The sequence below is a fragment of the Lycorma delicatula genome, chromosome 3 (genome assembly GCF_047948215.1).
Source record: "Lycorma delicatula isolate Av1 chromosome 3, ASM4794821v1, whole genome shotgun sequence".
Taxonomy (NCBI): Eukaryota; Metazoa; Arthropoda; class Insecta; order Hemiptera; family Fulgoridae; genus Lycorma; species Lycorma delicatula.
In genome coordinates this window covers 73,244,788-73,263,671 of record NC_134457.1, presented here as the reverse complement: position 1 = coordinate 73,263,671, position 18,884 = coordinate 73,244,788, and the positions used below count along the sequence as shown (strand labels likewise).

Genomic DNA, 18,884 nt, shown 5'->3' with positions numbered 1-18,884 from the left:
AGTCCTTGAACCCAGTTTTCAAACCAGGGAAAGCTGGTAATATTAACTCATTTTAATTTAAAGTCAAATTTCTCATACGGATTTCTTTACACAGAAACGCTAACGAAAAAATACTTACATTTTTCATAATATATCTGTTATGAAAATTTCCATTAAATGATTTTTAAAATATTCCTGACTAATTAAAAAAATAAAACAGAAAACTTTTCAAAGATAAACGACTAGAAAGTTTAACTGTAATAATAACAAATCGGTGGCCTCTGAAAAAGAGAGAGTTTCATCATTTAATCCGTAAGGTGCCTGGTAAGGTTGATATTTTTTACACGCCTTCAAAATTTCCATACCAAATTATTACGCAATAATTTTAAACTTATGATTTGAATTACTCATATACATTTATTTTTTGTTTATTAGTATGTCTGTTGTTTTAATTTTAGGTTATTAAATTTTATTTGACATATTTCATTGTTTTAACTAATTCATAGAAAATATAGCGTGAAAAATAACTTCAAGCATTTTTTTTTTTACAATAAATTTTTTTTATTTTTTTTTATTAGGGAGTTGTAGGCATACATATAAATAAAAAGCTAGAGAATTTTGATAATTTTACTAAGTACAACATTTATTGATTGTAAACCCAGAATTATCTATAGCCGATTATAATACATAATAATAATTCAATTAATTAGCTCGATGCATTTATTTGAAACAATAGAGATTATCATTGTACTGAATAATATAATTAATAAGGATGTATGAAATTTTGAAATTAAATTTTTATTTTTTGGGGTAAATTATTAAATGCCTATATATGTTAAATGTTATTTATGTAATTAGTATTATATAAATAACAAATAAATATAAGGTAATAATAAATAAATGTAAAGTAGCAAACAAAAACTTGAGTGTAGTATGGGAAATAAAGATCTTAAAGCGATTTTGATTATGATTGTTAAATAGTCATTATCAGCAGATGAACTAAAAATGCCACAAAAAACACATAAAGTTTGTAAAATAAAAAAAAAAACGCTAATTTAAAAAAATAACCAACACCAGCGAGGGAATAAAAGTAAAAGTTTTTTTTTAGACTTTAACAAGAAAACTTGAAAATATTAAAATATTTAGGAAAAAATAAGTGGACTATGGACAGTTAAAAATCAAAAGTAGTAGATCAACAATGTGAAGACTCTACAAATTAAATTTTCTCCCTAGACTCACCATCACGCCCCATTAAATTCTTCTTTTACAAACCACGATAAAGATCATTTTAAGAAGAAGCAATACCAGAAAACTTCAAGTGATATAAAATTACCTCTTAAATTAAACAAAATATTAATAAAAAATAAAATCTAATAGAAAAAAATAATTAAATTTCTTTCTTTGTATTATTATTATTATAACTAAAAACGTATCAACACAGTAATAATGGTTTGGTAAAAAAGAGATCCTCTATTTTCTTGGAAATAAATTGGAAATTTTTATAAATTTTTCGATAATTTATTGAAATTGGCAGCGGAATTATAATAAAATTCTTTCTCTCTCGTAAGCCGAAATATGTTGTGCAAGAAAAAAACAGTTGTTATCTAGTTTGATAAAATTGAAAAGATGCGATTATTTTTAATAAATTAATTTTTTTCTAGTAATGTTCGTAATTATAAACTCATGGAAATGTTAGAATTTTTTATTAAAAAAAAAAAAATCGGTCCATTTAATATATATATATATATATTTTACCTTCGTCAAATAAAGATTTGATATCCATTCTTATTTCCAGAAATAACGGTCAGTGTTTTTGATCTGGACTCAAGATATAATTTTTACACGAGAATATATTAAGATATAATTTAAAATTTAACGTTTAATTAAGATGCTTTAAAGTGAAAAATATGATTTAATCTTTTTACAAAAAAATTTAATTTCAATTTTTGTTATGAACTCAGTTTAAATTGTTAATTAATTATTTAAAAATAATAATGTTAATGATCAAATATATCATTAAAGTTCTCCTATAAATGAAAGTAGTTTTTTTTTTTTTTAAATAAAATAAGTTAAAAGAATTTTATATTTTATTACAAGGTAATTTTTTATGTTTTTATTTTTATTACAAAGGTATTAATTGACACTTCCGAAATCAACAATTATATGTTGCTTAATGATTATCAGTAGATGAATGATGGTGAAAGACTGAAAAATAGATTGATTGTTACTAGTTAGACTTGTTTCATGAGTAGTGTACAACAGAATAACAAGGTCGTTTTGTAGATTGACACCAATAAGGATTACAAGTATAACTGGACACGATCAGAATAGAAGATAAAATCAGAAACGATCTCCTCTTCACTCTATCTTAACACCTTTCTCATACTTCCTTGTTTCTCTATTTTGCCTTTCTAAATTTTAAAATATTACTTTAATTAATCCAATATTTACTCCATGGAAAATCTATTTTCTTGTATTTATATGAGCGAGAATAAAACTTTTTATCTTCAGCCCTACAATTTTATACTTTCTTAAAAAAAAAAGTATAAAATGAATTTTAATTTCCGTTATTTGAAAAAAACCATGTACGAGTACATATACGATATGAAATGGGGTTTTTAGGTATGCCATTATAAAATTAAATAAGTTTACTCTATTTTATTCCCTTACATATTTTTTGTTATTAAATCAGCTAACCAGCTGACTGGTCGGATCCAGTTTTCTATTCTTTTTTGTTCTGAAATCTTTTTCAAATTTTCACCTCCTCCTCTTCATTTTGTTTATAAATTATTTAGTAATATTTGTTTCTTCATAACAATTTTTCTCCTCTTATTTCCAACCAAATATTTCACCTCATATGATATTTTTAAATATGTAATTTTAACCAGAAAATTATTTATAACCATCCAGTTTTTCAAATAATTTTTCTTTACTCGTCATCTTGGTGTTTTACCCTCTCTTTTATTTCCCTTTTATTATTCTCTTTTCCTTAAAAAAATGTATTTGATTCTAATGTTTTTCCGACAATTTATTTGTAAATTGATCCCCGAGTAGCTGAATTATTTATTTATCATTTTAACGAACCCATTTTTCACTTCCTTCTACGAAGTAAAGGAAGTATTGTGATCGCAAAAAATTTTGGTCTTCAGATTTCAACGGAAATTTCCATTTTTACCACCCCTGAATCCATTTTGACTAGTTTTGCCGTGACGTCTGTATGTACGTAAGTACGTACGTATGTATCTCGCATAACTCAAAAACGATTAGCAGTAGGATGTAATTTTGGATTTACGAATGTTGTAACATCTTGTTGTGCACCTTCCCTTTTGATTGCAATCAACTGAACCAAAAGTACTTATTTCATTGGTTCCAGATTAATATCCAAATAAAATTTTAATTAATGAAATATTTGGATCTTAGGGGGAGGCATATCGGTTTGAATCAGGCTTCATCTCCTTTTTCTTAATTTTTTTTTTAAATTTAAATATATTGATTTATTAATAATTATTAACCTCTCATTGTAAAACTTTTTTACGATGAATAAAATTCAATAAAAGAACAATAAAAAATATCAGAAGTTTTTAATGAAATAAAAATTTTTGTGCTTACATTAAAAAAAAAAAAAAAAAAAAATATGTAAATGTAATTTAATAGGCGTACAAGGAAGTCATGTGTGTCCACATCAGATTTTTTACGTATTACTTTAGGTTATATTTATTTTACATAATAAGCAAGAAAGACTCTCTTCTTCTCGATTGTAAGAGTTTTCTGTACATTTCCATTCCTAGACATCGGTCTAGTACAACAAGCATTACTAAATCCGTAGCCCAACAAATAAATTTAGGATTACTCCTTAAATCATTTGATAGTAAATGAATCGATTAAATAATAATCATCAAATACCGGCTGAGGTAAAGTTTTTATTCTAACTTTTGCAAGTTCTACTTCCCACACCTCGCGTTTAATTTTGATAACCTAAATAAAAAATTTGAAAAATTTCGTTTATGAACATACTATTATTATTCTAAAAGCAAAATTCTAACATAAATTTCCTTTTTTTAGGATAATGATAGTTTGAATTTAAAGTAACTAAAAATTTATTTTAATTAGTTTAGTTACTTGTAACACAGTTGCTATGTATTTAATTTCTATAATAATTAAACCACTTCAAAGCTTAAAAAAACATCTAAACATTTGTTTCAGGTTTGTAAGTGGAAAATTCTTAATGTTTTTTTTAACGATTTAAAAGTCTAGAAAATTTTCTAATTAACATTTGCACGTATAATGGGAAATCTATAATATTATATAAAGAGGAAGAGGGTTTTTGATTGTTCGGGATAAACAAAGAACTATTCGATCTGTTGCAATCAAATTTTTACAAATGTTTCTTGCCATAACTGAGAAGATTTTTAAGTATGTTTCATCTAGAAAAATCTCTAAAAATGTATATATATACGACTATATATGTAGTAGTAGAGATTTACCGGTTGAAGCACAAACTTTAATGTACTGAAGAAATGAATTGTGAACTGTGAGTTTCTATCATTATGTGAACTGGGTTTGAACTGAATGATTCGAATCAATCGAATGAATAATATTACAAAAATAAAAGAATTTAATTTATGTTAAATAAAATAATATTAAATAAATTTAAAATATTTATATTTAACATTAACGGGTTTCCCGTGGGGACTGCGTGTGAGACTAGAGTGGTGAGGTATGCGAGCACCTCGTGAGAGGCTAGACCAATCATCTCCATCAACTGGTAACAAACGGGATGCTCCTGAAGAGAAAGGTTGAATTGGGAGGGGGTCTCTTTTAATATTTCTACAAACAATTGTCCGATTTCGAAAATTCAAACGGGATATTTGTTAGTAGGTTGAAGGCTAACTTTTGCAAACAACAGGTACACTCTCAATCGAACAGATCACGGGTATTCGGAAGTATATATATAAACTATATATCTTTATATATATATTTCTTGTGTGCATGTGTATGTCACTGAACTCCTCCTAAACGGCTAGACCGATTTTGATGAAATTTTTTGTGTGTGTTCAAGGGGATTCGAGAATGGATTAGATTCACAATTTGGTCCACTGGAAAATGTTTTTTAAAATAATTTTTTATTTATAAGTAGTTGTTGATTTTGGAATGTCTTACATTGGATCCGGCAGACTGCGCAACCATCGTAGTATCGAATATTCAGTAATATTCTATTTTAATTTTAGTTTGTCCCGACAGTTGGTGCTGCGATCAAATTGAGAAAAATATTTCATAATTTTGTGTTGTTATTGTGTTACAAAAAATCGCCATAAAACAGTTTTTAATAAATAAGAGGCTAATAAATCAGATGGAAATGTAAACAAAATCACAACTGATTAAGTAACAAGTAGGCAGCACTGCGATCGCGTTTAGAATTGTGCGCGTATTGAGAAATATATTATATTATTATTTATTGAAATAACGTTTTTAAGTGTAATTAAAAAATATACATTGTGCAAATTTGTAAGGTACAGTATTGAAGTAAAAATATTTTTTTAATTTATTTATGTGTTGATCTTGGAATGGTTAAGGTTCACAATTGGGTCCGGTAGGCAGACCTGCGATCGCGTTTTAGAAGTTTTTTTAAATTTTTTGTTTATCAGTCAAACCCGGTAGTTGGTGCTGCGATCGGATTCTAGGAATTTTTTTTTATTTTGTTGCTTTTTCGCATATCAGTTACTTGCGTCGTAGCTTAGTGTTATTCTTACATTAAAATTCGTATTTTTAACGGACTACTGTGTTTAGAGAATAGTTTGAATTAAATCCGATAGGTAGTGCTGTTGTGACAACTGGATTTATTTACATTCTGAATTTTATAAAGTTAAAGGTGAAATTTTATAAGGTTCCGTAATGTTTTGTAAGTTTCTTAATGTTCAGTATTAATTGTAATGATTTTGCAGCCACAACACTTTTCGTTAAAAAATTATTTTCCACCGAATACTGTGATTAGAGAGTGGTGTGAATTAAATCCGATAGGTAGTGCTGTTGTTTTGCCATTTGGATTTATTTACATTCTGACTTTTATAAAGTGAAAGGTTAAATTTTGTTATACTGCTTTTGTTAAATTGCTAATGTTCAGTTTTTTAAGGTTCTATGAAACTTTCAATTGTTGTCATTTAATCTGTATGTATACTCAGATCTAGCAATAGCGAAGCATTGCCGAGTCTGCTAGAATTGCGCGCTTATTGAGAATATTATATTATTATTTATCGAAATAACGTTTTAAAGTTTAATTAAAAAATGTACATTGTGCAAATTTGTAAGGTGCAGTATTGAAGTGAGTATGTGGTTGAAAAAAATATGTGGTTGGAAAACTGAAAAGGCTTCGCTAGTTATATTCTTCAAGAAAAAAATATTGTCCGATATCAAATTATGCTAGAACCTGTGTTTATAAATAGAATGTGGGCTCGTATACTTAAGGTAAAAAATTTTAAGATTTTTATATTGATAAAAATTAATGGATTTCTTAATTAAGGATGGACAGGAAGTAAACATGAATAATCTTTTACTATATTTCAGTTTTATGAATATCGTTTACCATAAAGAATGTGAAGTGATTTCACATTTAAATTTTATGCGGTACTGTCAAATTTAGTAACTGTCAATAAAATAAATTTTAGTATGATAATATCCGGTTAGAATTGCTGTTTTTAATAATTTACTTAATTTAATATTTAATTAACGTGTGAAAAGATCATAAGTCAACTTTCACGTACGTTGATTATGTGAATAGGTAAATAATCAAATTTCAGCTGTAGCTTAAAGAGAGAGAGAGAGAGAGAGAGTTAGAGAGGATATTAAGAATCAGCTATACGTATTCTGCAATAATACATTAATTCCGTATTAATTAATACATTAAATTTGTTTTATAATAACCAAAATAGAGTTAATAAATTCTTCTGTGTTGTATTAAGATCTCATTGATTTTTTCTCTCTCGGTAAATTAAAAAAAAAGATATTTCAGACCTAAAAATATAGTGATTTATGTCATTTACCATTCCTTTTTCGACAGATCTCAAAAGAATTTATGAACACAAATGAAGTGATAAAAAAACTACACAGAGCATTTGTGTGCAGTAAAACATTAATCTACATTACGTACATGTGTATGTATTATGCGTGAGCGTGTGAATGTTCATTAAAATTTTACCTATAGAATTTTTTTCTTGTTGTTTCATTTAAAAGCTAAGCTCTACAAATTGAGCCATAAAAGATGAGCATAATTTTAAACTATATTATTTATTTATTTTTTTTTTTTGAGAGAGAAAGGTAAAAATTACATGGAAGGAATTTTATCGTTACATAAAATCATTTATTCGAAATACAGTTATTACTTATTTATGGCGATTGGTTTACTTGCGTCAAAAGGAAAACATCATGGATCTTTACTTGTAGGTTTTATAATGTCTCAAAAAATTGGCGATAAAAATGTGATTTTTTATTTATGTTGTTTAATACAGCAACCTTTAAAATCTGGCCAACTTTCAAATCAATTGAACGAATTTTAAATCACCAGTCTTTTATTTACGACTTCCATATACGTTTCCATATTTACGACTTCCATATACATTTTACGTTGTAATGAATATTTTATAAAAAGATTTATTATGATATTTAAGATTAAAAATTCTGGAAGCCTAAATACATAGTAAAAGAAATAAAAAATTACTTTAAAAAATGATCGGTTCACGAGCAAAGTAACCGACCTACTAGAATATACTGGTTCTACTGCTTTAAATTAGCATCTTCCTCTCAGAATGTATTCTCCCCATTTCAGTTTTTTATTTATTTAAAATATTTTTTTAATAATATAACATTTTTAAATATTTAAATCAGCTTAAAATAAAATGTTTACTTAATTTTCCTATTCTAAGAGAAATTATAAAATTACCGTTAAATGCAATTAAAATACAGTTAAATACATCGCTGAAAAAAATTTACTTCAAATATTGCGTGATTATCCGTAATTTTCTGATCAATAACCATCATAATCAAAATTTTATTATGCAATATATTACTTACTAACGTATAAAAGTGCTTCAGTTGTTACGAGAAAAACGAAGTTTCTTCAGCTACTTTTTTGTTAAATAATGTTCTCAACCTAATACTTTTTTAGAAGTAAAAAAGATATATTAACAACAAAAACTCTCTCTCTCTCTCTTTTTCTATTTAGCCTCCGTAAGGTATTATTTCAGAGGATGAATGATGATGATATATGAATGTAAATGAAGTGTAATCTTGTACAGTCTCAGGTCGACTAGTTCTGAGATGTGTGGTTAAAAAAAACAGTTTTTAATATCAGTTGTTAATATCAGCTGACTTCGAAGTCGAGAGTTCTAAGGTTCAAATCCTAGTAAAGACAGTTTACTTTTATACGGATTTGAATACCAGATCGCGTGTTCTTTGGTGGTTGGGTTTCAATTAACCACACATCTCAGAACTGGTATATCATCATCATTCATCCTCTGAAGTAATACCTTACGGTGGCCCCGGAGGCTAAATAGAAAAAGAGAGAGAGAGAGAGAGTTTTTGTTGTTAATATATCTTTTTACTTCTAAAATAATATTAGGTTGAGAACATTATTTAACAAAAAAGCAGCTGAAGAAACTTCGTTTTTCTCGTAAGTAATTGATAACCGTGTGAAAATATTTTGGTTATGGTTTTACCTTCTCATTCTGTCATTAGAAAGTTTCCGATTGCTCCATATTTTCTATCGTTGGGCTGCTGACATCCTGTAAAATGCACATTCTTTTAGAAAGATTACAAACCTTATCTTTTTTCTCAATTAAAAATTGACAAAATAAAAATTCCGAACATTCTCAAAATTAACACTGAAAACATTATACTTTAATGTCTTTTCTTTTATTTTCAAATAAACAATTTTACCCGATATGATAAAAATAGGTACATATATTAATTTTAATTTGTAAAAAATTTTCTGCAAATGATAGTAGTATATAAAAAACAATAATTATTGTAATAAAACAATTTTTATTGTTCTTTCTATATCTTCATTTAAAGCAAAAACAACAATAATTCTTCTCAAACAAGCCGAACTACAACTTGATCCGCAGTTGAAAGAATATCAAGGAAGGTTCAGAAAAGCAGATCGTGAGTGTAACAAATATTCAACCTCAAAAACATAATGAACTACTAACTCGCAAGCAAAAGATCATATAATTAAAAAATAACATACGATTTTATTGATGGAATTTCCTTAATATCCACACTGAAAGAACTCGGGCTAAACAACAAGACAATGAATTTGAACAAAGCTTCACTGTGAAACACCTATTTCAAAGTAAAGTTCTTGGGTATAATTAGCGAATTGTTAGAATCAAACTGGAATCAGACAAGGAGATGGGCTTCCAACCCTACTCTTCAATTGCGCTCTAGAAAAGGCAATCTGGGAATAGAATCGAAAACTGAATGAAAACAACGGAATCATAATAGGAACAAAAAATTTTAAATGTAATAGCCTGGCTTTTCAGATGATGTCGCTTTGTTAGCCAAAAGCTCTGAAGAAGCCAAACTGCAAACCCGGGAATTGTAAATTCAAGCGTCCAATATAGGATTGCAAATTTCCTTTTAAAAAAATAACGACCAACATAAAATATACACCACTGTAACTTATAGACAAACACAAGATTGAAGGTTTAGGTCGCTTCAGGAATCTAGGAGAATGAATAAGTTGGAACGCGTCCGAAAATAAAACCGATTGAAAACAAAATGCAAAAGATGAACTAGCATTCCAGCTGAATAAAACACCTGCAACAAAGAGCCACTTTCCTCGAAATCCAAACTAAGAAACTACAAAACAATAATAAAATCAGAGGCTCTGAACGCAACAAAAACGTTAACTCTAAATAGCAAAAGACGAATTGAAAAATTGGGAACGAAAAAAGAAAAATAATCAGAAAAATCCTAGGGACAAAATTCTAAAACGGCGAATCAAAACTGATACCAAATAACGAATTATACAGTAAAGTCGAAAAAATCTTGAACACGATGCGGAAAAGAAGATTCAACTTCTACTGCCACATTAAATGGATGAACCAAAATAGACTGACTGAAACACATTCTTGATTCCTTCATAAACAGAAAACCAACAAAATCTGGTATTGTATCTGGTTCAAATATACTCAAGAAGAACTGAAACAACTAAAGATCCACGAAAAAAACATCAATGACTGATAAAAGATCAAAAAGGCATCTGGAAACGAAGACCTAAGATTTCAAGAAAAAGTCTCCTCCAAAAAGAGATTTAAGATGTCGGAAGAGAGAAAAAAAACCACTTCAGAAAGAATGAAAGAATGTTGCAAGAAGAGAAAATAACAACACACACGGAAATAACTTGTATTCCTAGGCGGATGAATTTAAAAAAAAAAAAAATTATTTTGGAAAACTTAGGATATTTATTGTTTTGTAACGCAACTCGCATTGGATAGGTGTTATAACCAAGAGCTCCGTTTACGTAGCATTGCAAAAATATGTTCGAATAGTCTTCAAATCAAAACTTCATTTCCTGGAATAACAAAACGTACAAGGTATGAAGATTTTATATACTTCTAATGTGTTTTGTGATGAATCCGTTGATAGTTTCTGTAACTATTTATAGCCGATTCTGAATGTTTAAAAACTATATTGAAATAAATAATTATTATAGATTAGTGCATATCTTTAAATCGGGTTGTACAAAGTAATAACTGCAACTAATAGAACATTTGAAGTTATTGTTGTAATGCCTGTTGCGACAAATACTACTCGCGTTTTAATACCAACTTTCACAAACTGTTTGCACGACTCGCTTTTAAAATGCAAATCTTTAGACTTTCCTTCCAAATACAAAAGTTTAGATTACTTAAGAATAAAAATATATTCATGGAATGTTTTAATATGCTGATAAATATTAATTTCTCTGTTTTATAAAAAAAAATAAATGTACTTTCTTTTACAATATTTCATTTTTCCGCCAGGATTATTATAATTGATTTGAGAATTATTTTCTCTCATTCCTAGCGTTGTCACTCTTAACATTCGTAGTTGACGTCTTTCAGAGTACCTCCGACACATGTCAACTACTTCAGCTACGATAAGAAAATTAAAACTAAAATTAAACCAGCCGCCCTCCGTGGGCTGACTAGGTAGCGTCTAGGCATTTCGTGTGGAGGTCCCGGGTTCGGATCTCGGTCTAGCAAGGTATCTTTTCTACGCTACCAATTTCCACCGGTTTAATAACCATAACTGTTGATGCCCGCTATTTCATAACAAAAAAAAACTTCGTTTTTAAAAATATATTGAATAATTATCTTAGTTATTTTTGTTTTAATTTTTAGAAATAAAAATGTTAAAATAGATTCTATGACCTAGGAAATGTATTATCATGAAAGAAAAATAAAAATAAAATGAAAAATAATTGATTTAAAATAATATTTTTTTATTAATTAGTTTTGGTGTGAAAGTTTGTATTGAGTGGTAAGCCTAGCTGCAGAGGTGTGCCATAGGCACGCGCGCTGCTAGGTCCTCCTTCCGTGTTGTCCTGGCGGGAGGCGTCTCGGAATGGGATTATAGGTGTCCAAAATTGATTACCTCTTGTGTAAAAATATTTTTTTTTTGAATGATGAAAATTGATATAACGAAATTTAAATTAGAAATTTAACTCTAGAAATTGATACTAATGAATCGGGATTTTCCGCTAGTGATCGGTACATTCCGGTGCCTACTTTTTGGCTATAGTTCATTATTTTATGAAGAAAAACTATTACATAAATAAAAAGATATATTATTAATATATATTTCGCTTACGTATAGTATTAATATGCATGTTTAAAAACGCATATTAACATAAATAAGCGTATTAATATTAATATGTATATTAATAATATACATTTCTCATATATATGTACTCGTACTAACGATTCGGGATTTTCCACTAGTGATCGGTACATACCGGTGCTACGCTAAGGGGGACAAACACACGGAAAAACAAATATACAAATGTCCTTTAGTAGGGTAGATAATGGTATTTAAGGGTAGATTATTAATTATCTTTAATTATATTCTAACAAGAATTTTAATAAAAATTATTTACAAAAAAAAAAAATAATAATAATAAATATTTCTCTTCTAATTAGGTTATTAAAGATTTTTGACTAGGATGTGCCAATTTAGTAAAAAATTCGGAATAAATTTAATATCCTTTAAAATGTGCATATATTAAGAAAAATTTTAAGAGGAAAAAAGTTTGATATTTTAATTTTTAAATACGTAATTTTAGGGAGAAAATTATGATCTGCTTACACCATAAATTCTATTTTAAATATTTGCTAAAACATCATTTAAAGTTCTCTTTTGATAATATTCTTTTGATTTTCGTAAATCATAACTAGAAATTAATCATAAATTATTATTTGAAATTTAAGTTATGATTTTAATATAATTTACTAACGTAAGAAAAATTAAAATAAAGTATATGATAAAAAAACGTAAAGTTTTAATTACAGCTATATATTAAGGCCAGCGTGAAACTTTCACACCAAAATTAATTAATATAAAAATACTATTTTAAATCAATTACTTCTTATTTCCTTTTTATTTTTCATCCGTGATAATATATTTCGTAGGTCACAGAATTTATTTAAAAATTTTTCTTTTTAAAAATTAAAACAAAAATAACTAAGATAATTATTATTCAATATATTTTTAAAAACAAAGTTTTAATTTTTTTTTTTGTTATGAAATAGCGGGCATCAACAGTTATGGTTATTAGCTCGGTGGAAATTGGTAGCGTATGCAAGATACCTTGCCAGACCGGGATTCGAACCAGGAATCTCCACACGATTGCCGAGACGCTACCTACTCAGCCACAGAGGGCGGCTGGTTTAAATTTAGTTTAATTTTCTTATCGTAGCCGAGTTAAAAATTCATATACTACTTTTAGTTTATTAAAAGACAGATTTTAGTTGACGCAAAATAACTGAACTGAACAGAAATTTATTTTAAACGGCACTTTATCTACTCGAGACACTACACTCGCATTTTGAAGATAGTTTTATATGAATTAAATGTTGCAAAAATAAAAAAATTCCGATTGAAGCCGGAATTTGTTTCGTATGTTTTTTCGATTGGAACTTACAAATTACTAATTATAACTTTTAATGGATTTAGCCAATTATAAACTTCATAAGAAATTGCAAATTTTTAAAAAGTTAACTTTTTCTAAAAAAAGAAAAAAATTATTTGCAAGAAAATGAGGATCTTGCTGAACAGTTTGTAGCTAACATGAGTAATTCAGTCAGTGTACCATAAAGTAGAGTTGGACGAATTTTTACTTTCTTGTACGAAGTAAAAGAAGTACTGTGATCGCGAAAAATTTCGGTTTTCAGATTTCAACGTGCAAATATCCATTTTGACCATCCCTGAATCCATTTTGACTAGTTTCGACGTGACGTCTGCACGTACGTATGTATATGTATGCATGTACGTTTGTATCTCGCATAACTCAAAAACGATTTGGTGTAGGATGTTGAAATTTTGGATTTAAGACTGTTGTAACAACTAGTTGTACATCTCCCCTTTTGGTTACAATCGACTGGACCAAAAGTGTCCAAAAAGTCCAAAAACCAAAAAATGTGGATTTTGAACTTTTTCTTAACTGCAGTAATAAGCCTTCATCGAGAGCTTTTGAACGATGCATCATAGGTGGTACTTATTATTATTGGTTCCAGAGTTGTAGCTAAATAAAATTTTAATTAATGGAATATTTGGATCTTACAAGGGAAAGCACATTGCTTCGAATCAGATTTCATCTCATTTTCTTTTTTAAACTTTTTTTGTTTTTAATTTAAATATATTAATTTAATAATAATTATTAACCCGTGATTGTAAAAAACGTTTTCCGATAAATAATTATCCAATAATAACAATAAAAAAAACCAGAAGTTATTAGCGAAATAGAATTTTATGTACTTTTAAATATGTGTATATGTAATTTAATAGGCATATCATATGTATATATGTAACAGATTTGGTAAGAGCAATGGAGATAAATTTTTGAGTACGGTTGCAAGATAAGAGAATAATAAACAGGAACACAAAAAGGAGATAAAAAGGATAAGTGGAATAGATGATGAAAATGAAATAATGTGCGACATATTGATCTAAGGAAAATAACAAAGAAAGGAAATTTGTTTTATAAAATACCCCGAAAGGTGACAAAGGGAGAATTAGAAAAGATCTTAGATTGATTAGCGGAAATGTAACGTGACTTAAACTCTTTGAAAAGAAAGATTTTTAATGGAGTATAATAGACGTCTTGTCGTCATTGTATAGGTATATATGTACCACCTCCGTCTCCATTCTCCTCTATCCCCAGCTACACGTTTTAGTTAAAAACTTTTAGATTCTCATAGTTTCCATTTACTTTACTTTTAGACTGTATAATTTTTACTCTTTTTAATCCCCACTCTTTCTTTCGCCTTCTACTGATCCTTCTAACACTGTTTTAATCTATCGTCCTTCATTTGTTCCAGCTAATTAGTATTTTTATTTCTGATTAAGCTTCTATTCTTGGTAACTCTCCTCATTTCGTCTTTATTTTCATTTTTGTTTAATTTTTTTTTATTTTTAGGGGTATAAAGGAAAATAAACAAAATTTAATACCATAAAAATTAAGATAAAAAGCTAAATATTCTAGATAAGTAGTTTTTTTTTCATTAAAAAACTTAAGTTATTAATATACTCAGTTTTAATAGTAATAATCAATGAGCATATTCTATAAGATGAATATTCTTCGTAATAACTAACAAAAACAAAAGTATTTCTCATTTAGATAAATTCTAACTAAAAATAAATAGTAATTACATAATTTCATGACATGTTGTATAATTTAAAAAGTTCTTCATCAGTATGTAAAACAAGATATTTGTTTGATGTCACAACATAGATAGATAATAATGTAGTATTTTAAAAATTAATAGATTTTTTTAAAGTGAAAGTAAAATGAGTATTTAATGAGTTATTTCAACAAAAACAAGGATTAAGAAATATATTATTTTTGACAGATTAAAACAATTATTATTTATTATTATCTTACTTTGTTGAAAAAAATTCTTTCATTTTATATAAATTTAGTCAGTATATAAAAGTTTCGCGTATAACAACTAATATTTTTTTTTTATTCTATTAAAAATTAATTCATTCCATAATTTTTAAAATTAAAAAAAAAATATTACGTGTTTTTTTCTTTTTTAACAAAAACAATTTGTTAAAATCGATTGAAATTTTTATCACTTACATAATTATTATTACTATAAAAATAAGGTTTTATCTAGTTATAAAAAAGTCTACAACATTTTTTACATCTATCTTTTCTAAGTTTATCATTGTATTATATTACAATGTAGTATTTTATGTCACAAAAACCGTCAATTGGTTATGTTATAGAAATCAGCTTAGTCATCCATTTAATCTACGATTACTGAAGAATAATTTAAAAAGAAAAAAAAAACAACGGCAAGCTAACTATGGGACCCTTACTTCAAAAAAAACAAAAAAAAACAGACTGTCATTATTCTATTATCTAATATTCATTATTAGTACTTTTATTGTTATTATTATGCATTAGTGTTATTATTTTATGTTTATTTATCTACTGGGCTACAAAAAAAGGATTTTTTACGTAATATTGTTTGTTTTTTTAAAATACTGTTTCATAGGGTAAATTTTTTTACATATTATATTTATATATATATATATATATATATATATATATATATAAGATTTATATTACTCATAAAATAAAACAATAAAAGAATTATCTCATTAAATTTATTAGCCATAATTGCGATTATAGAGGTATTTCAGAATTTTATTACCACTTATAATAATAAAAATCATTTTGTTACAAGAGAAAGTGAAGTGGATTGTACTTAATAGTCTGTTGTTATCAAGAAGGTGAACTCACTCATGGAAATTACCTTTAGTATTAAATAAATTTAGAATTATTACTACATGGAATGAAATATTATAATAATAAAAACTAATCTATAAATTTTATTTTCTTCTTAAAATATTTCATATTTGTTCATGTTTCGTAATTTTATGGGATATTTATGGTCATCGTGTTGCAATTTTTTGGTTTTTATTTGTTATGGATATTTACAGTTATAGATTCGTAGCTGGTAAGTAATTCATTTTTTAATAAGTATATAGTGTGTCCCACGAGGAAACTTACATACTTTACAGATGTATTATTCCTTTCATCAAAATAATGAAAAAATTCTATATAAACATAGAACTGGAAACGCTTCGTTAGCGAGTTACCGCTAGCGAAAGATTTTGCCCGGAATTCAGCTTCCTCAGTAAAATTAGGTAGTACTGAAGTTTTTAGAACGTTAATTGAGTAATGAAATTAATAGTTTCCTATGGTTTTTGATCTGCAAAATTGAATAAAACAGATTTCGGAGCTGTATCTCCAGTCGTTTTCGTGATATTCGAAGTATAACTGAAAAATTTGTAATCTGAAAACCGCATTTTACTTCCTTGTACGAAGTAAAGGAAGTATTGTGATCGCAAAAAATTTAGATTTTCAGATTCCAACGAAAATATCCATTTTTACTATCCCTGAATCCATTTTTACTAGTTTCAGCATAAAGTCTGTACGTACGTATGTATGTGCGTATCTCGCATAGCTCAAAAACGATTAGCCATAGTATGTTGAAATTTTGGATTTAGGATTGTTGTAACATCTAGTCGTTTACCTTCCCTTTTGATTGCAATCTAATGAACCAAAAAGGCCAAAATCCAAAAACCATTTGGATTTTGAACTTTTTCTTAACTGCAGTAATAAGCCTTCATTAAGAGTGGCACTTGTTTTCATTGGTTCCAGAGCCAAATAAAATTTTAATTAATGAAATATTTGGATCTTACAAGGGAAAGCACATTGCTTCGAATCAGATTTCATCTCCTTTTCTTTTTTTTAACTTTTTTTTTAATTTAAGTATATTGATTTACGTTCACTCGATTGCATTAACCCGTGATTGCAAAAAAACGTTTTACGATAAATAATTATCCAATTATAACAATAAAAAAAAAAATATAAAAAAAATCAGAAGTTATTAGTGAAATAGAATTTTATGCACTTTTAAAGATGTGTATATGTAATTTAATAGACATTAATACATACATGTATATGCAATAGATTTGGTGAAACATCTGATTATTTAATATCAATTGAAAATAATTTAGAGTCGTATTATGTGGATTTTCTAGTTTAATTTCTGTTTAATTTTATTTCGTTATTCTGAAATTTCTGTTTAATTTTATTTCGTTATTCTGAAATTTCTGTTTAATTTTATCTACATTAAAGTTAACTACAGAGTAACTGAAAAGTAGACCCTCGCAACAGCAACATATACACTGAGGCATACATGCCCGATCTTTGATAAATTGCAAAAAAATCTTATCTTTCAGTTTATCATTACTCTGATATTGTCTGACAATTCTCCCAAGTAGGAATTGATCATCATTTCGTTTATTTGTTTTTTGTTGCCGATCATTTAAGCTCTCTTTGGTTTGATATAATTCTTCTGGTATAAAACTGTGTACACGTTCTCTAGTTTTCAATTTTCTCTCTTTATATTCATCATCTTCTTTTAATCTTTTCATTCTTTTCTTGGTGTTAACGTTTTCTTCCTCTTTATATTTATCAATTTCTCTTAATATTTTTATTCTTTCTTTGGTTTTAACATTTTCTTCCTCTTTATTTTTATCATCTTCTCTTCATCTGTTTATTCTTTCTTCGAGTTTAACATTTTCTTCCTTTTTATATTTATCATCTTCTCTTAATTTTTCTATTCTTCTTTTGTTCTTAACATTTTCTTCCTCTTCATATTCACCTTCTTGTCGTTTTTTGAGATATATTTCTTCATGTTATCTTTCTTTTTCCTGTATGATTGTTTCTTTTTCATTTTTGATTATTCACCGAATAATTTAATAATAAAAACTGAATTTTTTACACCGTAAGGTCGAAATTAACACTTGTAGCCAGTATACAGGAGTTCACTAAACGGAATACTTTAATTTTTATTAACTTTTATTTGTACGACACACGAGAAATCTGAAACTTTTGTTAATCAGTAACTCACGAAGATATGATTAATACTGATCTAGTAATACGAGTAATAAAAGGAATTTTACTCTATTCTAATATTTCATGTAAGATTTTTGAATTAATAATTGTGTAAATATTTGATGTTAATAAAAACTAATATTTCAACAATTGCGTAACTGTCCACATTATAAATTAATTGGAGATCGTATCTCACTTTCAAATGAAATAGGTTTAAATGAAGTGCAACAAAAAATGTGTATATGTAATTTAATATGCGTACAAGGAAGTCATGTGGTGTCAACTTCAGATTTTTTTAGATTTGCAATACAATAACTTTGATAAATGACTAATAAATGCGCAAAATGTATTAGCAAAACTTGTACAGAACTTAATTCTAACAATAGTGATATAAATAAGTCTAATCGAAAAACAAATAAACATTTTAAAAACTCAAATTTTACTGAAGAAGAAACAGAACAAAATTATAAATGAAATGACTTATTCTGGAAACTTTTGGAATCCATTTTTAGTTTAGTTAAAAAATCTAATATGGGCACTACATGACTTCCTTGTACGCCTATTAAATTACACATACACATTTTTTTTTAAATGAAAAGTAAATAAAATTTTATTTCATTAATAACTTCTAATATTTTTTCTTACATTATTATTATTTATCGTAAATTTTGTTTTACAGAGTTTAATAAATATTAACAAATCAATTTATTTAAATTAAAAAAAAAGTTAAAAA

At 27.0% G+C, this 18,884-nt stretch overlaps 1 pseudogene; it reads left to right on the top strand.

Moving 5' to 3' along the window:
- The window catches only part of LOC142321694 (uncharacterized), a 94,212-nt pseudogene that overhangs the window by 41,542 nt on the left and 33,786 nt on the right, over positions 1–18,884 (top strand).